Raw genomic sequence first — 26624 nt, 5'->3', positions numbered from 1 at the left:
GACCTACTAGAGAATGGACTTGAGGATATGGGGAGGGGGAAGGGTAAGCTGTGACAAAGTGAGAGAGTGGCATGGACATATATACACTACCAAATGTAAAATAGATAGCTAGTGGGAAGCAGCCGCATAGCACAGGGAGATCAGCTCAGTGCTTTGTGACCACCTAGAGGGGTGGGATAGGGAGGGTGGGAGGGAGGGAGACACAAGAGGGAAGAGATATGGGGATATATGTACATGTATAACTGAGTCACTTTGTTATAAAGCAGAAACTAATACACCATTGTAAAGCAATTATACTCCAATAAAGATGTTTAAAAAAAAAAAAAAAAAGACACAGGTTTAAACCGTAGCTCTTCCAAGGCCTCACTTTTCCTCAACTATATAGGAGTACTAACATTTCACTGGCCTCCTTGGAGTGTTGTCATGACAGTTAAGTGAGTTTCTGTGACGCCTAGAACAGGCTATGCTTGTAAAGGATTCTTGTTTATAGGTGTGTTTATGGGACGTGTGGGTAACACTTCACAAATGGGCCATAACACTGGAGTCTGCATAATCATTTGGTCTTAAAAATAGAAAAACAAGCCCACCAAACATCACAACCCAAGTTATGTCAAAACTTTAATCCCACAATTCCTCCTAATGCAGCGTTTAAAGTTTTGAGTAAAATCAAACTTGAAGAACCAGCACACACTTTGACGGATTTGTCTTCTTTTCAACAAAGAACTGGTGTGACTGACTCAAGCTCCTGTTTGCACACATGGGGAGGGCTTTAGTCTTCAGACAAAATCACTGGGGGACTTTGATGTTGGGTGGGAGTTCAGGGAAGCCTCTCAGGGTCCAGGAATTACTATGTTTTGATGAATGCTAATTTTTAATAGTTCCCAGGTTAATATTCTTTTACCTAAAATATAGCGAGAAGAACTTGCCACTCAAACCTCTGAAATCATGAGCAGGGGCAAAATCCAGATCCTTCAATATTTCCGGTTCCAAAACCCTACTCTGCTTTCCTTTGACAACGGGAGACTCTGTTTAGACAAACTACTCCCAAGGTAAGCAACCCTTGACCGTGTCCTGCTGCTACAGATAGCCCTCCTGGGTTATCCTACATGGGTTATCCTAATGTTCTGACGAGAGGATAGGGCTGGCAAGAAATTGTGCTCTCCTTCCTACAAGGTGCAAAATGTTAGGTCTTGTGTTGACCACGATCCAGGGTGAGGCAGGGTTTATTTAAAAAAAAAAAAGAAACTAAAAGAATTCAACTTCTTTACGTTGATTGCTGCCCAGACTAAAAGTTAGTGCACCATTTTTAATGTTAGCAAGAACCTCTCTGATAGGGAATAAACATATGATCAACTTTTGTTGCAGAGAAAGATGATTTTAGGAAGAGGTTACAAATCCTTCCACTTGGAGGAAATGAACTTGACGGCTTCTGCCTCTGTATTGTTACAGTAATTCCCCCCGCCCCCCCCCCCACCCCTTTTCTTTTGGAAATAAGTCCCCTGGAATGGCCGGGCGATGTGGGAAAATATTGTGACACACAGGCCTGTTTACGTTTTTGGGGGCGGCTGTTTTGTTTGCCTCGCCGCCCCCGGGCCCCTCCTTTTCATGGTTGGCGGTCCCCGACAGCTCGGATTCCTCCGCTGACATCTGCTATAATGAGAGCTCTGACGGGAATAGATTTGCAAAATGATGGGCTCACAATAGGACGGAGCTGTTCCCCAAACTTCGCTCGAGATAAGCAGATGGGGTCTGAAAACAGAGCATTTGAACCGATTAGGTCGAGGTGAACGCCTTTATTCAGCTCACACTGAAGAGCTATTCTGCTGCGACACCCACCCCAACTTCTCTGCCGACCCCCTCCACCCCTCACCTCCCCCGGGTTGGAAACGGGAGGGTTGCCGATGGATGGCTTCCTTTCTCTGCCTCCTGCACACTCGCCTGGAGCCCGGCCCTTGCCGTCCCTAAAGCAGAAGCCTGCTGGGCACCTACCTCGTGCCAACGGGCTGAACGACAGAGAAAAGCCACCCCTCACGCCGCATAAAGAGAAGCTGGGGCAACACATGGGGCTTTCCCACTCGGGCACAAATGATGGCTGTTTGTGCTAGTTAACCTTTTCCAAGCCCGGGTCGCTCCTGCTGGGAGGCAGGGGCAAGCTGCAGGGAGTGCAAGCCTGGCAGAGCCCAGAGTCGCCAGCACGCCCGCCCGGGGGCCCCCAGCGCGCGCCGCCGCCTTCGCAGAATACCAGAGGCCCCCATCCCACTCTTCATAAGTCAGCCGGCTCCATGTGCTGGTGACAGTTTGGATTCCAGAAGAGAAGGGCCTCCAGGAAAGCTCTGCAGACACTTCCTGGTAATTCTGATTGCCTGGCACGGTTTACCTTCGGAAGCTCGGAAAAGGATGAAATGGAAACGTTCCCATCCCGGGCTTTATTATTTTCAGCGTCTCCACTGGCTGTGTCAAGGGCAGCCTCCTTTGTACTTTCCAAGCCTAAAGTCAAGTCGGTAATACACTTTTTAATAACTCGTGCCCCAAGCGTATTGACTGAAGCAAAACCAAGACAGGGTGATTGCACAAATACATTTCTAAGACCCATTCCCTGGGTCTCTGGGGAGAATTCTGACAGTGTCAGAGGGGTAATGCTATCCAAGGGAGAATGAGGACAAAAGGTGACCATAAAGGAAATTTTGGGAAATAGCTTTTCAGGGCAGGGGGAGGTGAGGGAAGCAGAAGTTAAAAGCGATGGGAGTTCAGTGCTCAAGTGGAGGGCTGGTATTGCCGCATCACTGAAATAGCCAAACACTGTAGAAGGAGTCAGATTTCTGCAAATTGCAGGTTGGAGTAATCTGTGGAAATGCATTTATTCCAGCTGCCAGGCTTCTGAAGAGCAGGACTCATACCCTGCAGTACACCCCAGGGAATAGTCTGTAGAGCTCACGTTCTCAAATCCCGCATCCCTGGCTATCTCCTGCTGCCAGCCCAGACCGGTGGGTTTTTGTGCTCAGTGCAGTTGGTTTATGTGGTGGTATTGTTCAGAATGGGGTGTTTACCTGGCAGTGCATATCCTTAGAACAGAGGGTGTGCTAAGGCACAGTTGAAATAGTTCATTAACCAAGAAAGCCATCACAGCATTTCCATGAATAGATCAACAAAATCTAGCATTACAGGTATCACATTCTGAGGAAATCCACCTTAGAGTTATAACCTTGTTTATCAAAAGAAATCATAGAGGATTCACTAAAACTTAATATTTGTGGCCATCAATAGTGGTAAAGAGAAGAGTGAAGTAACTGGATGCAAAGGTTGGGATCTTGAGCTGCTTTTTATTGGGATTGTCTGAGATGAGATACAGGTAAGGGATGCAAATCATCTCCAGTTTTAGGTCATGTTGTTCATGGAAGCTCTCAGGTACTTGGAGGGTAGGCGTTTATTGGTTTTCATAAGACCATGGGATTAAATATTAAAGCTAGTTTGCATTGGTGCTTTTTTTTAGGTACAAACTCTCGTGGTCCTTTAGAAACATAAAATGGTAGAAAGAATGTTGAGTTTTGGGTTCACAACATTTGAACTTTGGCTCTACCACTCACTGACTGTGTGACTTTGAACACATTTCTTAACTTCTCTGAGTCTTGGTGCTATGGACTGAATGCTGTGTCCCCCTGACATTCATGTAATTGAAGACCTAACCCTCTGTGTGATAGGAATTGGAGGTGGGGCCTTTGGGAAGTAATAAGGTCATGAGGGTAGAGCCCTTAAGAGTGGAATTAGTGCCCTTAGAAGAAGAGACGTGACACAGATGACCTCTCCCTCCACTATGTGAGAATACAGCAGGCTGTTGCAAGCCAGGAAGCCAGAGTAGCTTAAATATACTTCAGAAAAGCAAACGATGTCTTACTCTGCCTGAGGATTATATTATTTCTCCTCAAAGATAACTTGGTAATTCTGTTAATAGGAATATCATTACTGATTCTCTGTTATTCTTTCTTGAGGACTAAAAGGTGTAAATTGGAAAGTTCTGCATAGTTGAAAAACGAAACACACTAGGATGACCGGCTTCTTGCAAATAGCATAGTTGGTTAAGAGAGCAGTCTCTGAAATCAGACCGCCAGGGCCACATGCCCAGTTCTGCCTATTACTGGCTGTGTAATAGTGAGAAATTCATTAACTGATGTTTCAGTTTCCTCATTTGTAAAGTGGTAACAATAACAGCATTTACGTGATGGGGTTGTTATGAAGATAAACTGAGTTAATATACATGAAGTGCATTGACCAGTGCCAAGCTTGATCTGCTGTCGTCATCATTACCATCATCATCACACTGCGATGAACAGCTTTGTAGTGAAATGTCTGCATGCCTTAAGATATATTCCCAGAGGAGCTGAATTGCTGAGTCAAAGAGCATTTGACACACAGCTCCTTTAAGACTCAAGAACCCCATCTAATGGAGCCGGTAGTTAACTTAGCAGCTGGGCCAGGTGTGTTTTGTCATTAGCCTTTCTTGGACTCGAGAGGAGGCAACGCTGATCAAAACCAGATTCAGGTACTGTAATGCTGAGCTTCTCTTGCCACTGTGACGGCATAGGTGTCCCTGAGAATATTTCCCGGAGATGTCTTGTGATTCTCTTGGCACTTAGCTCACCCACGTCCTATCCATTGATGGATCTGGGAACAGTACTTCTGTTCGTTCTGCCCCTGAGCAGCCATTCACCACGAGACACCCTGTCAGGGAATGCCCAGAGCCGTTGTGACAAATAAATGTACTTAGCGAATCATACAGTTCAAGTAAATCAGAGTTGATTTGGTCCAGCCTTACTGTGTCACTGGGCTGAGAGTCATTCTGATGAGTGGCAGGGTTGATGGCTGCCTGGGTTTGCTGGGTTTGTTCACTGGTAGCATTTTAAAGGGAGGACTTGCCCAGGGTTAGCTGTCACTTGGTGTGAATGGGGGAGCAGGCATGGGGGAGGGGGCCAGGGAAGCATGTCTCCCTGGTTTGGGAACAAGAAGGGCACACTTGGGAAATGTGACCGTGCATTTCTCTCTTGCTCCCACTCCGTGCCTCAGGGAAGCATGGCTGGGCCTGACAGGGCCCTGTTCTTGCCAACTTTTTGATTCCTCTCTATAGACCCAAGCTCTCCTCCCAGACAAAAGGAAGAGGTTGGGGTGGCTGGAGAGACTCAAATCACTGGGCCTACTTCCTCTTTCATCTTCCTTTGTAGGTGAGATAAAGGCCAGAGAACAAACAGATAATAAAACAAGAAATCCTTGAAAAAGGATAGGCAGAATAGGTCTTAGGGGCTGTGAAAATAAGCCAAAAGAGAAGGTCAGATTCTGTTACCCTTTCAACCTGCTTAAACTGAGTAGAAAGACAGAATAATTGAATTAAATTGGCAGAAGGAAAATTTTTTGAGGAACAGGGGTTGGGTAATGACTATGTTTACCCAAAGTCTATAGCACATGCCACGTCCCCAAACATGCCTGTTCAGTGAGTAGATGAATGAATGAGTGATAATGACAATAAGGTTTCAGAAGCCTGGATTTTTGATCTTTGATTCATCACTATCTCTGTGGCCTTAGGCAAGTCCCTTACACATTCTGAATCTGTTTTCTTACCTCTAAAATGAGACTAATAATACTCTCTTGCAGGGTTGTTGAGAGGTTTAAGATAATATATGTAGGCATTCAATGCACAGAAGATATTATTAAGCAATTATTGTTTTATATTAATATCACTTAAAACAGGAGTTGTCAAGCTTTTGGAATATGGGCATCCCTTTATAATGTTAAAGTAATTTGCAGATACCCCTCATGCTAGGATATGTATTATTGACGGAGAAAATAATACAGTAACGTTTTGGAATGAATTTCTATTTGATTAATCACAGCACATCTACATACATAGGTAGTCAGATGAAAATGAGGTGACACTTATTCTCTCTGAAGACAAGGCACAATGCTCATATAAGTTATCATGGGCCCTTGCCAAAGCCCCACAAGCCTCCAGGTGACTGGGAGCCCCCATCTGAAAGGACTGAACGATAGGGGGGCCATCTTTAGAAGAGAGGATTAATTTATCTTAGCTATTGATACTAAGCCAACTTAGATGTAGGAGATGGCCTTGCTATACAAAGATAGTTCTTCAGACTAACATGTTTCAAAGTTGGGATTATTTTCCTCTCTGGGAGCGAGAGGTATGTGCTTATCCAGCCACAAGAGCCTGCTAGATACCAGCTCCTTCCATAATCCTCATAATAATGGGACTTGTTTCCAAGCTGACCTGCTGAGGAGAGTAGTTGTTGTGGTGGATGGTTTGACTCTCTGTGCACTTTACAATCAAAACCATTGTGAACTTGTATCTTAGCAGAGCCTGAGATGAGGGCTTGTTTGCAGGTAGCTTATTTGGGGAAGTAATTTCAAGGGGTGTGTGTGGGGGGGTGGTAAGACAGAGGGAAATTGGGAAGATTGGAAAGCTACTTGGAGGATGTATTGTTACCTGGTTACTGATGAGGGCAGCTGGAATGCAATCCCATTGGGGACCTTTAAGAGCTGTGTGGAAGGCACCTTAAAATCCCCTGAGACATGAAAGGGTGGGGCATTGTTTTCACTGGCTCCTGTCTTCTGATGGTCAGGGTTGCCCCACGGGGTGTTAATTCCCTTTTCCTTCTAGGTTTGCACTTGTGTCAAGATGGCTGGATGAGGCTGTGATGGAGAACGTGAGAGATGTGGGTGTGGATGAGACACAAGATTGTCAGATGATTCCTGGACACAGTTGGTGCCACAACAAGGGCTGGGTCAGTAAGTGAACTAGGAACACGGGAGGTGGAACACAAGAGGTGCCCGACCAACGAGACAGAGCGCAACAAAGGGGAAAGTAGAGCTGAGATCAGGGCTGGTCACTATCAACACCTGCTGGGCATCATCTCTGTACCATGTATTGTGTTTGCTGCTGGAGCTAGAAGGTTTAATGGAGCACAGTGCGTGTCATAGCCTACAGCCCATAGTACACAGAGGCGTATGACATGACAAAATAAAGGAAGAGTTTACTTCCTAGGTGGGGAGACAGGCAAACACTGTAGTGGATGGAGACATGAAAACCTCTTGCAACTGGGAAGGGAATGACTAAATCCTCCTGTAGTCCTGGAGGAAGGCTTTACACAGAAGGCAGTAAATAATTAAGCTGGGTCTTGAAGGATGAGTAGGAGTCTGCTAGGCGGTGACAGGGATGAAGCATTCACACAAGGACAGAGAGAGATGGCAGAGCATGTGTGTTTTGGGCATGCCGTGAAGGCTTCACATGGCCATTCTTTCTCTCAAGGGCTCCTGGCTCAGGCCACTATTTTAGTTAGTTTTTTTTTGTTGTTTGTTTTGCTTTTGGTCATAAGAAATAGAGGGTTCCTGTGGAGGGTTGTTTATTGTAAGGTGATACATAGGAGATCAGGGAGTACACGTAGATTGGGTCTTTGATAGGCCAGGAATGATAGACTCAACCCTCTGCCCTGAGGTCCAAATAGAGTGAAATCTCTCCTGCTCCCCCCGTCCTCTACCTGGGACTGCCTGTGCCAAGGAGTTATGGGTGGTTTGTTCCCTTTATAAGGTGAAGTAGGCATGTTGGCCATCAGGGTTTTCCAGTCTTCTGTGATTCCTGTCCTGGGTCTTGTGGGTCATTTATACTCACCGCTCACTCTTCACACTGGTCAAGCAGAGCTTGTCGTTTGTCCCTTTGAGGGATGTCTGGGCCACTTCAGTGGCCACCACATGCCTTTTCGCTTCTAGCCGGCCCTCTGTGGTGCCCATCTCCTGCCACCACTAGCCCGTCCAGCATCCTTTACCTTCTTCCCTCCTCTTCCTGTACCACTGCTCTCAGAATGGGACCTCATAACCCTTACTTCTGTCTCAAAGTGGGTTATTCAAATCCATGATCTTGTCAACCTCATTTCTCATGGCTGGATCCCGGCATCTCCCTGACTTCAGTCATCAGTGAGCTCTGTGTGTGTGTGTGTGTGTGTGTGTGTGTGTGTGTGTGTGTGTGTGTGTGTAGGGGGACTGGTTGAGGGCTGGAAGGGCTTCCTGGGACCTTGGTAATCATACAGCTAGGCACCTGCTTACTCCAGCGAGCATAAGTCTTGTCCTCATCTCCTTGATGTGTGGACCTGATTTTCATTGTGTGTCTATTCCAGTCCAAGCTTGTGCCCTGTTTCCAAAAATGTCATCACATCAACTCTGTGAGAAACTCATCATTTCACTTTGTGGATGAGGAAACAGACTCAGAGGGTTAAGTAATTTGTCCAACATTACATAATTTCTAGGTGGCTGTTCTAAGACTCCATTCCAAGCATTAAAAACATAACAGTTGAAGTGACTTAAATTACTATCTGCTTAGTACCTGGTACTAAGTAGCTAGTACAGAGAACTTGGTGCTTGGGGACAGTGTGAAGGGTAGATTTTAAGTTTACTCTCAACACATGACTGAGATGCAAACCCAGGATGTCAGAATAGACTTGGGTTCAAATCCAGATTTTTTACTTCTTAGTCATTGTGTGATCTTGAGTAAGCTACTTAAATAAGCCTCATATTGTAAAGCCGGGAAGTAGGATGCATGGGGAATAATAAAAGAGATCAGACTGCCTAGAACGGAGGGTTTGGGGAGAAGAAATATGGATGAAAGAGGTAGACTGGGATTCATATTGGACTTTCGTCATTTGTGGCTGCCCGCCACCTTTGAACATTCTCTCTGCATTCTGATAGCTTCTCACCTTGTCTGTCCATGTCCCTGGACTCTTGCACCTGGGATGCCCGTGTGTGACAGGTTCTGTCAGTTGGGTCCACCCTTAAGAGACTTGATTCAGAAGACAGCAGTGGGAGGAGCTGGCCGCAAGTGGGGGAGAGTCAGTTTTCTGGGTGTGGGGGGGCAATGATGTCCACTTCATCTGGGGCAACAGTGGAAGCTTCTGGTATTTGGTCCCAAGGGAGTATGCTGAGTAGAGTTAGCAGTGATGTTTCTCTAGAGAATCCCATGGGATGGCTGGGATTCCTGGTCAGATGGCTTCAGGTCTTGCTCCTGGTCCCTTTCAAAGATTCTGTGAGCTACTTCCTATAACTTTTAATAAATCCTTCTCTGCTTCAACCAGCCAAAGTAGATTCTGTTATTTGTCACTAGGAACTCTGACAGATACAGCGTCAGACTGTAGCAAGCCTGTGAGCCAGTTTATGGCCTGGAGTTCAAAGAAACATCTGTGCATCTTTCTCAAAAGTCACAATTTCTTTAATCCTTATATCCTGACAGAAGTGTTTTAATTTCTGCTGGGCCTTCAAAGGCATTAAAGTATTTCTATTGTCTTTTGAATATTGCTCAAAATTTTTTTATTTTCTGATTTATGATGATACAAAAGGAAAAAATATGGAGGTATAATCCACAAGCATACCGTTATTTTACATCCTCTTTCAGAAGAAACTATTTAAAATTATTTTCAATGAATTTTCTTTCAAATCTTAAAAATGTCCTCTGTGACTCTTTGTTCTTTCCCCTGAGCAGGGCCTTGCTAAAGGCTGTCTTTAAAGGCTAAATGCTAGGGATAACAGAGATCCAATTTGAGAGAAAAGACATACCCAGTGTTTTGAATTAAAAATTTAATAATTCAAAAAAAATTTAATAATTCAAAGCACAGCTCAAGTAATACATTTCCCAGAGACCAGCCTCTCTTCTGACACTGGGCTGTCTTGTGGGTATCTCCTAATCAGAAAATATCTAACTCTCTAATCACTCACCTGAAATGGTCTATTTAATTTGTGGGTCATCCATCAAGTGGATCACGCCACTCTAGAACTTCAAGCAGGCTGACTCCATTTCATGTTTGGCATCAGCAAAGGCATCCCAAAGACTTCCTTCACATCCTGCTCTCGGTGCTATGGCTTTGACTACTTCTACGAAAATCTCTTGCTGCAGACTGCAAGCTTCCCAGTCCACAATTTTTTTGGTGAAGGAGTGGTGACTTGCAGTAAAGGCAGGGCAATGTAGATATGCAACTCCATGATTAATTAATTATACTGGTTTGACCAGAGCCAGACGAAGCAGCTACTTGCCTGTCTCACCCAGAAAGTTCTTGAGCAGACAGACTTGGATGGATGTGTATTTACAAAAGGGACATATATGTTGGGTCTGTCTTACTGTGTTACCATACTGGTTTGCCCAAACTTCTTCCTTCCATTATCATGTCACCACTGTGCAGGGAATAGAATGACTGGACAGCCTGGTCTGGACAGCCTTGTCACACTGCTGTCCTGGTCTTCCCTGGCGGTCCCCTTAGCAGACCTGTGACTGGCTGGTTCTTTTCCCAGGGCTGTTGCACCGTGGCATGTGCCTGGGGTCAAAGCTAGGCAAGAATCTGTGCTCTCTACCAAATCTGGCAGACACCAGTTGTATTAAATGGATAAGTATTTTCTCACAGCTTCTGTCATTTGTTTACCCCCCCTCTATTGTAGAGCCCTGTTTATCTTCAAATGTTTAACTCTACCTATTTATAGAAATGCTGCTTGAACTTGAACATGTATTAGATTGTCTGTTTCGCTCCCCATCAGGCTTACCTCCTAAATTCTTTGTATGTGGAATTTTTGTTTTAGTCCCTCTTTTAGAAAATACCAATTTGTAGAGAAACAAAAACAAATTTCCATCTCTTCCAACTTTATTCTTGTTTGTTTTTAAACCTCAAGATAAAAACGTCAGATGATAGTGGCTCCTTTGAATGATTGATTGCTTAGCCTCAGGTCAGTATACTATGTCCTTTAATTACGATGAGAAAATATTAAGTAATCCATCAAGTTACGAATTTCTTATGTTTGCAGGTCCTCTGTTAAGGTTAATGTTTCTCCAACTTTTCTTTAAACAAGTTTCCAAGGACTAACTAACTAACTGTACTATGTTGTATTGGGTTGGCCAAAAAGTTCCTTTGGTTTTTAAGTAAAAATAAAAGACACATTTTTCATTTTTACCAAGAACTTTATTGAACAATGTATTCGCCCTTTTGTTCCATTACCTTCTGCCATTTTTCAGGCAACTTCATAATTCCATCTTCCCAAAACTTTTTATCTTTTTGAGCAAAGAACAGTTCCAGGTGCCTTTTACAGTCTTCCAGGAAATTGAGATTTTTTTCCATTAAGAGAATTTTGTAAAGACTGAAATAAATGGAAATCTGAAGGTGCAATGTCTGGTGAATACAACAGATGAGTCAGAACTACCCAACCGAGCTGTAACAGTTTTTGCCTGGTCATCAAAGAAACAGGCGGTCTTGCGTTATCCGGATGGAAGATTATGTGTTTTCTGTTGACTAATTCTGGACACCTTTCGTCGAGTGCTGCTTTCAGTTGGTCTAACTGGGAGCGGTACTTGTTGGAATTAATCATTTGGTTTTCCGGAAGGAGCTCATAATAGAGGACTCCCTTCCAATCCCACCATATACACAATATTACCTTCTTTGGATGAAGACTGGCCTTTGGCGTGGTTGGTGGTGGTTCATTTCACTTGCCCCACGATCTCTTCTGTTCCACATTATTGTACAGTATCCACTTTTCATTGCCCGTCACAATTTGTTTTAAAGACGGAACGTTTTCATTATGTTTAAGTAGAGAATCGCATGTGGAAATATGCGCATGTGCGATTTTTTCCACTTAACTTATGTGGAACCCAAACATCAAAGCGATGAACATAACCAAGTTGGTGCAAATGATTTTCAGCGCTTGATTTGGGTATTTTGAGTATGTTGGCTATCTCCCGCGTGGTATAATGTTGATTGTTCTCAATTGATGTCTTGATTTGATCTCTATCAACTTCAACTGGTCTCCTGGACCGTGGAGCATCATCCAGTGAGAAATCTCCAGCACAAAACTTCGCAAACCACTTCTGACACGTTCGATCAGTCACAGCACCTTCTCCAAACACTGCACAAATCTTTTTTTTGGTTTCAGTTGTGTTTTTACCTTTCTTGGAATAATAAAGCATAATATGCTAGAAATGTTGCTTTTTTTCTTCCATCTTCAGTATTAAAATGGCTACACAAAAATTCACCAATTTTGATAGGTCTTTTTTTAAACGCATGCTCATATGACAGCTGTCACATACAATCTAACAAAATTGTTTCAAATGAAGTTAAAGACAACTAAGGGCTGCTAGAGCCATCTTACGGAAAAAAACCAAACAAACCTTTCGGCCAACACAATATTTCTGTAACCAAGCAAAAACTCATTCCAACGTGTATATGTACTCTCACACATCTTTCTGATACGTGACGTTACCTAGAGCACAAACATAAACTGTTATTTGGTCTTTCTCTAGGTGAAATCATCAGTGAGTTAAAAATCCAGAAAGCATTTCTATTCTCCATGTAAAATGGAAATTAAGCGCCTTTCTTTCTTTATTTTAAGTAGATTATTGCTCCATTGTACATAAAACATCACATATGATAGTTTGCTTTCTTGTTCCAATGAAACATCTCTTTTTATTACATACAGTTAGCATATCATTAGAAAGCAGGCAGTTTGAAAACATCATATTTGTAGTTCACACTTTTTTTTGGAGCCACCCCTTCTGTAGCAGTTAAAGGCCTCGATTTGCACTTCACTGATGAGGGGCCAGAACAGTGAGGGATTTAGCTTTTCAAGCTCAGATTCAACTCCAATGTGCTGGAATGGAATACAAAGTACAGCTCTGCATTCATTATCACTTAATTATACAACTAGTTGGGTTTTCAAAGGCATTTTCCTCCCCAAAGCAAAATCTGTGCCAGGTACTTTTGTTTCCCTGGAATGACATTTTCATATTTAAAAAAATTAAGTTTTCTTCCACTGCAAACTTAGGAATATTCTTATGTTACTTTTTTTTCCTCTAATGGTCTATTTGAGAACATAGGCCACTATTCATTTTTTTTTCCAATAAGTGGTCTTAAATGTAAAACAGCAACTGTAGTCTTTGCCTTTCAGATGATTAGCCAAGGAGGAAAATAATCAAACTCATTTTGTGCTTCTCTGATTTCATATTTATCGCAAGTTTAAGAGTCACTAACACAAAAACTAAGAACAATGAATCTTTGCATTCTCTAGACTCGGGTTTTTCAGCCTCGGCTCTATTGCTCTTTGGGGCTGGATAGTTCTTTGTTGTGGAGGGCCTGTCTTGTGCGTTATAGCTGTTTAGCACCCTCCCTGGCCTCTGTCCACAAGACGCCAGGAGCGCTCTCTCCCTTCCTTGCCCGCTGCCAGTGGTGACAACCCCAAAGGTCTCCAGATATTGCCAAATGTCCCCTGATTGAGAACCACTGGTCTAGAACTATGAGGGACTAAAACGATAATTATTTATGCACTATGGTTTCGAACTCTCTCTCTGCAGGTATAATTGAGAGTTGTTTTCAGAGGTCCTCAGTTCTTCATTTTAGACTTCTGACAGACTACTTGGATTTGGAGGCTTTTACACTGCTTCTGAAAAAAGCTTGAGTGGAATTGCCGAGGGACATCATCTCTCAGACTCTGTCCTTGCCCCCACCCCGCTACCTCCTACCCATTTTCTATAGCGAAACTGCTTTTATTAATCAGGACTTTTTCAGTTGCAAGGGACAAAAAAAGACCTAACCCAGACGGGCTTAAGCAAAGAGGGGAAGGTATTTGCTTATGTAATTGATATTCAGGGTCATAACTGGCCTTAGGTGTGGCTAGATGGGTTATGAAGTCGTGTCCTCAGGAATCTTTCTCTTTCTTGGATCGGTCCTCCCTCCCTGTGGCTTCATTCTCCTTTTCACGTGATGGCAGCAAACGGCCAAATGGAGCTACAGGTTTCTCTTCTACTGGCTTACCAAACTCCATGGAAAGAGTTCCCCCTTCCTGAGAGTTCATGCAAGCATCCTGACTCTCCTTGGCCTGGGTGAGGTCACATGTCCTTCTCTGAATTGGTTACTGTGCCATTTGTGGGACACATGCCCCATTGGACACACGAACTGCGAGTGGAAGGTGAGCATTTCCCCAAAGGACTGATAGCAAACTCTTACCTGAAGAAACAGGCATGGAGGCTGGGCAGACAGCGGTAGGTGTCACGTGTCTGCCGCGCAGGCAAGACGAGCTTCCCTCCCGCCCCCAACAGCGACAGTCCTGAAGGGCTCCCAGAGTTTCACTGGAGGGCAGGCCGCCTGGGCTGTTTGCTATAAATTCCATGAAAGGAACCAAAATCTCACGGAAAATGTAATGAGAGGGAGAAAATAAAATATACCAGTACTTCTCAGGAGAGGACCATAGTGATAGGAATAAGAATATGGCTGATTCTCTTGGGAAGGGACCAAGACTCCCAAGGAGCAGCCTCAGATCTGAGCACTCGTTTCCCAAACTGCTCTCTCAGGAGACTGGTCGGGGTGCTTCCCGGGCTTCTGTTTTGCAGAGTAGATTAAAGCACAGTTGAGGCAAGAGCGTAGCTTTCCAGTTCCTATGAGTGAAGCTAGTCCTTTAAACATAAAAGTTTAAAAAGTATATTTATATGTTTAAAGACTTACTGTAATGTAAAGATGTGTAAAAATTTAAAGAATACCAATTGGAAAGGCATCAAAGCATTACCGACCTCATCAGGGATGTTACGTTATTGGCCAACTTGGAGACCATGGAACACGTGTCTGTTTGGCCCTGCTTTTAGTTGTACTTTTTGAAGATGCATAAACATGTCAGTGGCTCTTCTGAGTAAGTGAATGTGTTTATATATGTCTCTAGAGAGTGTGAGAGTAAAGTCAGGAGAGAGAAGAAAAAGGAGAGTTGAGCAATGGAATGAACCAGCTTGGAATACCTTACACCCCCAAGTGAGGGCTAAAGGGTGTTTTTATAGTGATAATCCTTGTTACAGCCAATATATATATGAATTATGTACACATATACGTTATATACACACACGTATTATATAATTTTATTACATACATTTTATAATATACTTATATAAATGTACATAATTATAAATTATATAAAATATAATTCTACTAAACATATGTAATATTTATTTTGGTTCTCTTTTACGTCTTAGACTTTCTAAACATCACTGGGATCCAACTGAAGGTCATAATGAGATTAGCATCCTAAGCGAATGAAATTCTCTTCTCAAAGGTATTTCTATCCTCCTCACCATTTCTTCTCTGGGGGCTTTAAAAATTAGAGCTTCATCTGGGAGCCTCTTGAGAGTTAGGACGGAAAATCCTGTCCCCTGGCCTCAAGGAAGGGAACCTTGACAACTCTCCAATGTGGTCGGGTAATGTCTTTCACTTACTAGCTTGGGAACACCCAACAATGTGTAGTCTCTTGGTAGCAGAGGGGGCTGGACCTGATGTGCATGGACAGGATACAGAAGAGAACTGCAGTGTGCTGAAGTGCAACTGGGATTAAGGATGGGCTGAAAACCAAATTGCAGCCATTAGAGAAGAGGCAAAATATAAGATTATTGATTTCGCTTCAAAGTTTTCTGTTCTCGAATGCTTATGACCCAGCTTCTCTCGAGCCTACAGCACAAAGGAAGGGAGCCCAGGGTGGGAGTGTGATACTGTAATTTCATCACAAATGAAAAGATTGCTTCAGGGGGATTTAAAGAAAATTATATCTCCATGTTAGGACTCCCTGGGTTCAGAAGTCTAAAGGGCTAAGATGAAACAGGATGTGGAAATTGTTATTATGTGTTTAGGGAAGAAAAGAGAAAGCCTCTCTGTTAGGATTCATTATATACCATGTATAGGTGTGACCTCTGAAAGCTAGCTGGGTTGTACTGCTCAAAACAGGAATTCAGAATAAAAACGTGAGTTGATTAGGGTCAGTGTCCCCCTGTATAACATCCAGTACCTGCTCTGCTCAGAAGTGATGCTCAATTGGTTCCGGCTTGGAAATTAACTTTGATTTACCATTTTCTTTTCTTTGGCAGTACCATCTGTATTTTATACAAAGATGCTTTTTCGGTTGTTTTTTAAATTGCACTTTCAAGGCTATCTATAGGTGTTCAGTCTCGGCTCAGGGCCTGAGATTTATTTTTTTGCCCTTTGAAAATGGCAGATTTGGAAATGTTTCAGCAAAATAGTTCTTCCTTGAGCCTCTTAGTTGGGTGGTGATTAACTTCAGAAGGAGTGAGATACTTTACAGACTTACTCTTGTATTTCCAGCCCCCACCCCGATTCTTCAGCAACAAACATTGCATGATTGAAGCATAAGGTAGTTTAAGGTTAATATGTACCAAATGGCACAGATGGGAAGGGGCATGAGGAAACCCTCGTGTGAAAAGATCACCCTAGGCATACAACTGCTGTGCTTTACAAGTTATCTCATTCCGGCATCAGATAGGCTGAATTTAAATAACATCTTAATTACCTGTTGGCTGTGTGACCTTGAGCAAGTTACTTAACAGCCTTAAGCCTCAGTTGGCCTCATCTATAAAATGGGGAAAATATTGTAGCTACCTCAAAGGGTTCTTGTGAGGATTGACTAAAATATTGCATGTAAAACGTTTAGAACACTTAGTACTTACCTGGCACATAAGCATTTATTTATTTAGTAATTATTATTATTTCTTAAATGATGACCACCTTTTTATAGATGGGGGAATTGACACTTAGAGAGGTCAAATAATTTGTACAAGGTCATGCAGTTGGCAAGTGGCCAAGCCAGGACTTGATATCAAGTGTCTCTGCCTCCAGTGCTTAGGCTTATTGACCTTCTGTATTATGTTGCCTTAAAGGAACTTTTAGTGCAGAAGGGAAGATATATATATCTATATATAGATATAAAACTGTAATTTCCAGGGAAAAAAGAGAAAGATCCTAGGAGAGATTCTATCAAATGGGGAGATGAGGAATGTTTCAGAGAAGGGTGATATTTCTTCTTAGCAGGGGTCTGGACAGTTGCAATACTTTCAGTCTTATATTGACTGAATTGCATTTCCATTTATTGGTGTGGGCTTTCAAATTTGACTTGGGATATTTTTTCCTCTTTAAGTGTTAAATTTGGAAGCATGCCATGGAAATGACATCCCAAATGGCTTCAATTTTGCTAAGACAAACTCAAAAGCTTACAAAGCTGCTGGGAAATAATTTCTCTGTGATTCTCATGTTCACCCTGTCAGGAAAACAATCCCTCCACGCACAAGATTTATTAACCTTTGCTGATCATATGGGCATTTTCCATTTCTTTTCCTTTAGTCTTTGTATTTTCATAACCATTAAGTAAGATTTTAATCTTACAATTCTTCATGACATTAGATACTTTGCCAGTGATTCTTGAGCACCCCCAGATTCTCCAGCTTTTTTTTTTTTTTTTTAACACATGTCTGTGTTTATTTCATCCTATTAGTTTGTCGAGTTCACCTCTAGGTGTCCATCCTTCATTCCATCCTTTCACTAGTATGATCATAACTGTTCTTCATGGGGATTAGAGGAATTTTGATGATCGAGGCTTTAGAAATCACTAATAAACAGGCAGGGAACTGATGGTCATAAAATTATGCTGGGTTTGTGGTATTATACTATCACTGCAATACTGAACTACAAAAACTCAGAAGGAACAAATCACTAACAATGAACCACAGCATTCTTTAACCTGCCCACTATTTTCTCTCACCCATTGTTCCATAGCCTGGGCGTCCCAAGTTGGTGCACGTCAGAATCATCAAGGGTAGCTCAAAAGAAGCACAGATTGACAGGCCCACCAGCAGGAATTGTGATTTGGAGGTGTGGAGATGTATCTGAGATATGTAACAAAGGGTGTGAGAGAGAGTCATTGCAGGGAGGCTGGTAGCGGGGAGGGCTGCTATTCTACGTGGATGGCCGAAAAGCCTCTCTGAGCACGTGCAGGTGATTCGCGCTGAGACCTGAATGATACGCAGCTGTGGGCTCTATAAAGACCTGGGAAAGAGAATTCCAGGCAGAAGGGGCAGCCAGAGTACAGGCATGGTGTGTTTGTGAAGGAGAAAGGGACACAGTGTGACTGAAGAATGGGGAGAGGGTCCAAATCACGTAGGTCTTTAAAGGTCATTTTAAGGAGTTTGTGTTTCGTTATAATTGCACTGCGCTATGATTTACATTTTAAAAAGGTCACTCCGAGTGCTCTGTGGCACATGGCACGGGTACCAGCAGGTTGGAGGCTATTAGGGAGTCTTGGTGAGAGCTGATGGTGGAGATTATGTCTAAGTTGGAATGGAAGGAGGAGTAGGAGTTGGCCAAGTGAAGGGGGTGGAGAGTGGAGCGTTTCAGGAAGAATGGCAGGTGCAAGGTTGCTGAGGTGGAAAGACTATTCTAGAAACTGAGAGATGGTAAGAGAGGAGCTGCAGGGGAGATAGAGTCCAGATGATGTGGATTCCCCGGATTATGGAGGTGAAAATGGTGAGTATAAAATATCAGCCAGGGCGGGCTGAAGAATATTGACATCTTTTGAATGACGACCTCGTTGTAGGCATTGGCACTTTCCATATGTTAATAATACAGCCTGCTCTGATTTTTCCAAGAGAACCTAGAAGTCTGAGTTCTTGTTTCCTTATTTTTAAATGTCAGCAAGGTAGTTTAAAAAAACAAACATTTTAAAACCTGGCATGTCTGTGGACTGGATTTGGCTTGTGACTCGTGGTATGTGGTCTTTGAGCAGCACAACAACCAGATGATGCCTTTGTGAAAATTAAGGAAGGTGTCCTTCTTTATACTTCCCACCATCTGAAGGGAAATTGTCATATTACTTAGACATACCGGTGAAGACTGTGATGAACGTGGCACTCCTAGAGTTGTGCAGTGTAGAGTTTGCACAAGTTAGCAGCCCCATCTTTGAACAAGAATACACGGTGGGAAGAAGTGACAGGAAACATGAAATATAGTCAAGGGCAGTGGTGTGTTTGAGCCAACCTGCACTGACTCGTCAAAGCTGATTGTACACATCTTTTCCCAAATCTGCACTCACTAATGTCACATGGGAAGCTTGAGATCAGTCACAGTAGGAGTATTTACACCATGGAAATAGGCAAATGCTACAAATCAGGACTTTATCCTCCCTGAGAGCTGGTTGTTAAACGTTGACCAGGGCACCACTAGACAAGATCACATCATGGAGGGCTTGGATAACCTTTGAGGATTTGGATTTCAGCTGTAGGCAAGGGAGAGACAAGAGAGTGACCTAATCAGAATTCCTCTGCATTGCTCGCCTCTTCATTCAAAGGTCCCGCCACTTCTGACCCAACTAAAACTTTGTTTTCCTTTGACGAGGTGACTTCCTTTGTACCCCCCCCCCCCGGAGCGTAAGCTCTTTATCCTTGCTCATCTTTGACCAGATGCAGAAGAAGAGAATCACATACTTTTGTCCCCCATTGGCTCTTTCAACCATTCCTCCTCTGATCTCTAACAAGCCCCTCTCCTTTGACATGCTTGGTATGTTGCTCAAACATCCTTTGCCTGACCACTGAGTAGAGTGACTGCTGATTTCCCCAAATGAGAGCTTTGGTGCCTCCCTCCTACCCTTCTCATCTACTCCAAGTCATCAGCTTCCTGGGAGACTCAATGCTCATGTGGATGATCCACTGAACATCCTGATCTCATGATGTTGTAACTTCACCAATGTCAGGGACACTTCTTCTCTGCTCCACTTCAGACACACTCACCAACAGCTACACCCTGGACATTAAAGCCAACTTAGGAACTGCCGCATCTTTGAAATGTGGTCATGATGACACTTTTTCCGCAAGCTTGAAGTAAGGATTAAGTGACATGATGTATGGAAAGCATCTAGAAAATGCCTGACATATAATAGGTACCCAACAAATATTTCTTTCCTTGCCTTTTCTTTTAAAAACAGAAACACAATTTTGAAACCCGGGTATTTTTTTCTCCCTTTATTTTAGAGTGTTATTTGAATTTGACATAAATGGCTGATGTTTATGTAGTAAACTTTCTGCTAGGTGACATCCTTAGGAACCTGTGTTCTCTCCAGCACTCAGGAGCTGCTGGCATCCAATATTATTGGTGGCAATTGTGCTAACATGCACAACACAATACCCACCCTTTTAATTACAGAACATTCTTGCAGTAGAGTGACACTGATTCTCATCTGATTAATATTTATAGTTTTCACTTCTGGCTAAATGCCAGCTATCTTCATCATGTGAATTTCCTTGGCTTCCCAGCTCCCCTTTGCTGCCTCTCTTCCTTTAGCTTACCTGTGTGAGCATATATCTTTGTTTTACCCAGTTCAAAAGTGCCATGGATTCCTTAAATCACAAGTTTTCTACCCAGGAGGGGCTTTTAATGGGCAATTATAGCTAAATGTAAGTGATCAGTGATGAATTTCATGTGACTTTTAAGAAAAACACTTGAATGCTTACATTTGAGCGGGTGCAGGGAAGGGTCACCATACACCATAACTTTGATCATTGCTCAAAAATTGGTTCCCCTGATTAGTAAGTTAAAGGAGCATTAGATATCTCTCATCTCTGCCTTCCTTTTGGTTATATTTATAAATCTTCCGTTTGCTCATCTTAAGATCCAAAAATCTATATTCTGACATATGGGCCACATCTTAAGCAGCTAGTGCAAAGGAATTTGTATTTTTTTCAAAACTTTTGCAAGTGTGGGAATGTGTTGGACATAGTAACAGTTATCATGCACAGTTTATTACATATTACTATTTAAAAATATCCAAATTCAGAAAGTACCAGAGGTGAAATTATTTTCCCTGAAGCAGAAAGACCATACATATTAAGGATTCCATCTTCAAAATCTCTTTATCATCCATTTTACTACCAATGTCACTAAGTCCTCATTATTTTGTGCTTGGACAATTTCAATAGCAACCTAAATGCTTTCCTAGACTCCTTCCCATCCAAACTCACACTCTCATGCTTAGTGATGTTCAGTGATGGCCCATTGCCCATGGCACTGTTTTTTAAAGTGTTCCAGGGGCAATAGAAGGGTTCCCCAGCAGTGCCTAGAGGGTGAAGTTGTGGCCAGGGAGCAGGATGTCAGATCCTATTCCTGTTTCAACTAGGGCAGCTGTATTTTGATCAGTTCTATTGTATTTGAGTTTCTTGCAAGATTCTGTTTAAAAAAAGTGTTCTGCTCCTGAAAAATTATTGGTCTCCAAGACAAAGTCCAGATTCCTGGCACGGCACTCACATCCCTTCTCCACATGCCTCCACACCAGCATTCTATCGTCCTCTTTCTCCTCCCTTATATTGTTTTGCTCATAATGAATTGCTCATTCATTCCTTAAACAATATGCTTGGAGCCTTTGCTCATACTGTGACTTCTTCACCTGGAATTTCTTCCTTACTTGGAAAATACATAATTCATTTAACGACTATTTATCGAACATCTGCTATGTGCCAGGCCCTGTTTTAGGTGCTGGGGATGCCTACTAATTCTTGATGGCCCAGTTTATGACATCTCTGTGGCAGTATCTAAACAAAATCATCTGATGCCTCCTCTATACTTCCATGATACTTTGGCCTACTGATATTATTTTCTAATTAATTACATTATGCTCTGGGTTTTTTTGTGTGTGTTTTTCTCTTTTTGAGACAGATATCCACATCTTACTTGTGGATGTATTTTCGCCTATCCTAGTAGTTGATTAGGTGCTCAAGAAATGTTTGTTGGATAAATGAATAAAAAGTTAAAAAAAAAAATCTATTTAGCCCTACTGAACAGTGAGCGCCATGAGGGTGGTGTCTGTCTGGTTTGCCTTACACATGGCAGGTGTTCAATGATTATTTGTTGAACTGGTGAAGAGTTCTCATCTCTGCTGTGAGGCCAGCAGCTGTAGCAGTGGGAATAGAGTGGATTAAGGGCATTTTGAGGTGTTCTTGTTGTGGAAGCCTGCTCCTCTGGGAGGTTAGTGGGGTTGAAGGTGCCCTGAGCACCCCCAGCCACTGTCTGTAACAGTCTTGGGCTAGTTGCTTATCTTTTGGTTTCAGTTACCTTTTCTATAGATAGGATGGTTAGACTCAAACTCATCCTTTTTAGAGTGGGAATGATGCCATGATTCTGTCTATCTGGAAGTACCTTTTGAATCAAAGAGCATGCCTTCTAAGAACTCTCACCTTTAATTCTTAAAAGTCACAATTAAAAGCAGTATTGGATGGGTGAAATTTTTTTTTAATCTTTTGGGCAAGTTTATACATTACACACTTGTTTTTTTTTTTCCTTTCATGTCAAAGTGCATGTATAATTTTACGGTTGACTTTTTTCTCTTGCATTAAATGATAGTAACAACAAATAAATGATGGTAACAGTAAATTTTAAAATTTTGATTTTAATCACAAAATTATTCTAATTCATGGTGTTCATATCTAGAAATCATAAAAGTATGGGAGAAATTTTATTTGATGATTATGAGATTTTAGTTGACGTTATATAGGGTCAATATCACAATCTCGATTTGGTGTAACTTGAAATATGGATTTTGTTAAAAGAAAAATAGTAAAGACTGGAGAAAATTTGAGAAGGTTAATAGATAATTTAATAATTTCTTCAATACAAAGGGTTCATTTGAAAAGAGGCCAATTTCTCTTTCTTCAGAGAGCAGAACTGCAGGAAGTGGGTTTGAGTTACTAAGTTAGTCAAAGACTGTTGGTTCCTTAAGGATTGCCAGCTTCTGGAATGAGATCTATTCCCGAAAGATTTCGGGCTTTCTTGACTCGGAAAGCTTTAGAAAAAAGCTAGAATTTTACCTGGCTGGAAGTGTTTTAGATGTGGGTTTGGGAGGAGGTAGGGGTGTCGGGCCTGGGACTCAGTGAATCTCAACTTTCTGCTGCTTCTGTTATTCTGCAAAGGAATAAAAGCAGTTGGCCAGCCCAGAAAGAAAAAAAAAAAGATTTGAGTTGTGATTAAAGCTGAACTCCTTGGTTCTGTGTAGGCCATGTTAAGTTTACGTCCGGGAGTTAGCTACTCTTAGTTCAGGGGCATGGAATCCTCTGGCAGATATGATTGACTTCTGTTGGTGCAGCTGGCGTCCTTGACCAGTTGGGCGGTGGGGTGGAGATGGGCAAGGGCAGAGGATAGATTTTCCTGGAAGTTTCTAAACCAGAGAGCATGGCTTTGGATCCAATATAATCCCAGAGTGGACGTGGTCCCATCTGCAGCCTAGCTCTGCCCCCTGCTGTTGGCTGAAATCACTCACTACATTTCTCCTGTATTCAAAATTATGTCGAGTGCAGGAATAGGAGTGGGTGGAAGGGGGATTTCAGGATTTCTGGGGGTTTTTATCTCCAGAACTACTCCCTCCGTGGAAAATCAACCCATTTAGATTAATCTAAAGAGCAGGTGTCACTCATATATTCTGATTTCCAAGGCTTCCCCAGGCTTGGCGATGGGCGGCCGACCAGAATGTCAGAGGAGAGGTGTGGAAGTTATCTGTGACTTGGATGGCAGGCTGGAGCCGGGAGGTTCTACCCGCGATGCTGACCCCATTGTGGTGGCTCAGCGACTGCGGGACGCTCAGAACCGCGCTGCACCGCGCCCCCAGGGACCGGCTGAGCGGGCCAGCTCCCCGGATGAGTCAGCAGGCGGCACCGCCGGGACCTGGCCCACGCAGCTCCAGGTAGACGCGAGGGTCGCAGTTCTAGCCCTCCGGGTGAGTTTGAAGGGCGGGGCCGTCGGCTCTCTGCTCCGCCTCGAGACTGCCGCCGCCTCCGCGAGTAGAGGCGTCTCGTGTGCCTTCGCCAAGCCCGAGGGGCAGCAGCGAGCGGCAGCGCCCGCCACGGTGGTCGCCTGGCCCCTCCGCGGGGCGGACCTGTCCCGGGGCTGGGGGCGGCTGAGGAGCGCCCCGCCCTCGCCCCCGCCGCGGCCGGGACCCAGACGCACACGCTCCTTAATCCCCCCGCCCCCCGTTGCCCCGGCGACGGCCCAGACGAGCAGGTGATGCATTGACAGCGAGCAGATGGTCCCCCGCGGAGGCGAGCGCGGCCCACAATGAGCCCAGCGCGGCGATCCCACTGCCGCCCTCCCCCGCGCGGCCGGCCCGCTGCGGCCCGCATGCTAATGCGGCGTGGGGGGTGCTGCGGGGGCGGGGCCCCGGGGGCGGCGGAGGGCACGCCCCGCCTTGCTCTTTGCAGGCCGGCTCACCTCATTTTTCTGAAGGCGCTCCTCAAATCCCCGCACCAGAAGAGACAGTATCCCCTGCCCAGCCCGCTCCAGCTCTCTTCTAATTCTCCCCGAGTGGTTAATTTCCATTGAGATAAACGCTTAACGCCCTGCTTCCATAGCCCCTTACCCCCATTCTGTAGCCCCTACCCGCATCTGCTCCCTGCTGGCATTTAATATTCAATCTTGGAAGACCAGAGGAATGGATTTACCATCGCACCTCCATTTCCACCCCCATTCCCCTCCCCTACCACTCCGCGCCCGGTCCATGAGTCTAGAGTTGGCTTTGACACTTGCTAAATGTGTACAGACATATCATATATCTCACATGCTTCACCCTCATGCTTCAGGACTTTTAGGCAGCTTCTCCTGGGCTTTCTTTCTGGAACTTCAAAAATAAATCGCACTTCTCCTGTGAGTCCCATGCTGCTCCCTCCAGGGAAACCTTCCCATTCACAGACCCTCCTCCTCCCATTCATTTGACACCCCCCCCCCCCCCCCGCCCTTACCCTATTCACCGCTGTGTGGCAAATTGAGGCGATCTTATAGTAAGTGCGTGAAAACTGCTAGGCACTATTCACAATTTTAATACTAACTTCATAGCTGTCACATAAATTCATTCCCGACCTACTCTATAATGGTCAAGAAGGAACTCTGAGGGAAGAAAAAAAAAAACCAAAAAAAAAAAAAACCCTGAAGACACTGTTATGGTGTCTTTCTTTGATTTGCAGGTGTTTCTTGAAACCATTACTACAGTAACTGCAGATAGCTTTTTCTAGCTGCAACATAGGGCGCTTAAAAAAAAACCAACAAAAACCCATCCTCCTCCTTTTCATTTTACAGTAGATAAAAAAATGCCAATAAAGGCTTAAGAAAAGGAAGGGAGGGAGAAAGAGAAAAGAGACTAGTGAATAAAGTTGGGACAATACAGGGTCACAGAGCTGTCGAACCGATGTCATAGTGTGACTGTTGGGCAGGAGTACAGAAAACTTCTTGTTTCTTGATTTTTATGGAGATTTGGTCTAAGGCATGGAGCACTCTCTGAACAGGTTTAGAACAAGTGGCAAAGAAAGAACTCTTCACAATAAACTCCCTTCTGATGGGCTTTATGCCCACAAACACCTGTGATTTACAAAGAGGCGTTGCAGAAGAGAAAAGGAGGCGAGAGAGCCAGGCTATTGTGGGGAAATGGTGCCCCATGTACCCGTGGCCCGAAGAGAGAGTCGTTTTATGTTAAAACTTGTCTTGGATGCTTGCTATGCAAACTTACAATGAGAAAAGAAGCATTAGACTCTTCTCGTGGCTCATAATGACTTTTTCAAATGCTTCTAACTCATTCTGAGCCTTCATTTTGATAAGTTCTCAAACTGCAGAATGTTGTAGTCACCAGAATTCAAGGAAAGTCGATTTACATAAATCTTGAAGGCAGGAAAGTTAGAAATCAGTACCTAAGACTTAGAAAAAGAATGGTTAGAATGTTCACTTGTGGTTCATACAACCTTTGCATTTATTTAAAAATTTTATGAACTTCTTTTCTCCAGGAAGGATAATAATTTTATGCTTATTTCCTTTCAGTTTCTTGCTTTTTTCCCCATTTTTCTTATCTTTTGAAGGTTTTTGTTGTTGTTGCGTCTCTTTTTGGCATTTTCTTTTGCTCTGTTCTTTGTAGTTTCTTTCCCAATAATTTAGGGAGACAGGCAAAAATATGAAAACATAAGGCAATAAAATAAAGAATTACAAGTTGGGAGAAATTTCCTTTGGATAGGGTGGCCAAGTAAAGACACTTGGTGAAGATCAAATATCTAAAGCAAGTGAAGGAGCAGAAAGACGATCAAGCAAGCAGAGCGATGTGTGCAGAGGCCCTAAGGCAGAAAACAGCTTTGAGGGTCCTCCTGGGTCTCTGAAAGAAGGTGGTGCGGCTGGAACACTGTAAGTAGGGGGAACGTACGTGAGATGAGGTGGAGAGTTTAGCCAGGATGAGATCATGGAAAGCTGTGTCAGGCACAGGAAAAGACTATTTTATTCTACGAAAAGTAGGGAGCTACTGGAGGATTTTAAGTGAGGGAGCTATTTGATTGAATTTATATTTTAAGAAGGTCATTACTGCTGCTGTCTGGAGTATGGAGAGAATGATGGAAAGAATCAGGAGTGTAGTGACTGCTTAGGGACCTATTAGGAGGCTATTATAATAATCCAGGTAAGAAATACTGGTGTCTGGATTAAGGTGATGTTAGTGAAAATGAAGAGAATGGATGAATTTGGGATCTACTTTAGAGAATTAGGAGGCTGTTATAATAATCCAGATAAGAAATACTGGTGTCTGGATTAAGGTGATGTTAATGAAAATGAAGAGAATGGATGAATTTGGGATCTACTTTAGAGAATTAGGAGGCTGTTATAATAATCCAGATAAGAAATACTGGTGTCTGGATTAAGGTGATGTTAATGAAAATGAAGAGAATGGATGAATTTGGGATCTACTTTAGAGGAAGAACGATGGGACTTGATGAATGGGAGCATAAGAGTGAGGTG

At 43.3% G+C, this 26624-nt stretch overlaps 1 long non-coding RNA gene across 2 annotated transcripts in view; it reads left to right on the top strand.

Moving 5' to 3' along the window:
- The window catches only part of LOC309608949, a 136525-nt gene that overhangs the window by 52958 nt on the left and 56943 nt on the right, over nucleotides 1-26624 (top strand). For both annotated transcript variants that reach the window (XR_014233165.1, XR_014233166.1), the window contains one exon: nucleotides 15029-15108. This is a non-coding gene — a long non-coding RNA (uncharacterized lncRNA). The remainder of the gene's footprint in view (nucleotides 1-15028; nucleotides 15109-26624) is intronic.

The sequence above is a fragment of the Balaenoptera borealis genome, assembly GCF_965194805.1.
Source record: "Balaenoptera borealis genome assembly, chromosome: 13".
NCBI lineage: Eukaryota > Metazoa > Chordata > Mammalia > Artiodactyla > Balaenopteridae > Balaenoptera > Balaenoptera borealis.
Note: the sequence above shows the minus strand (reverse complement) of the source record. Positions and strands in the feature narration are given on the sequence as shown.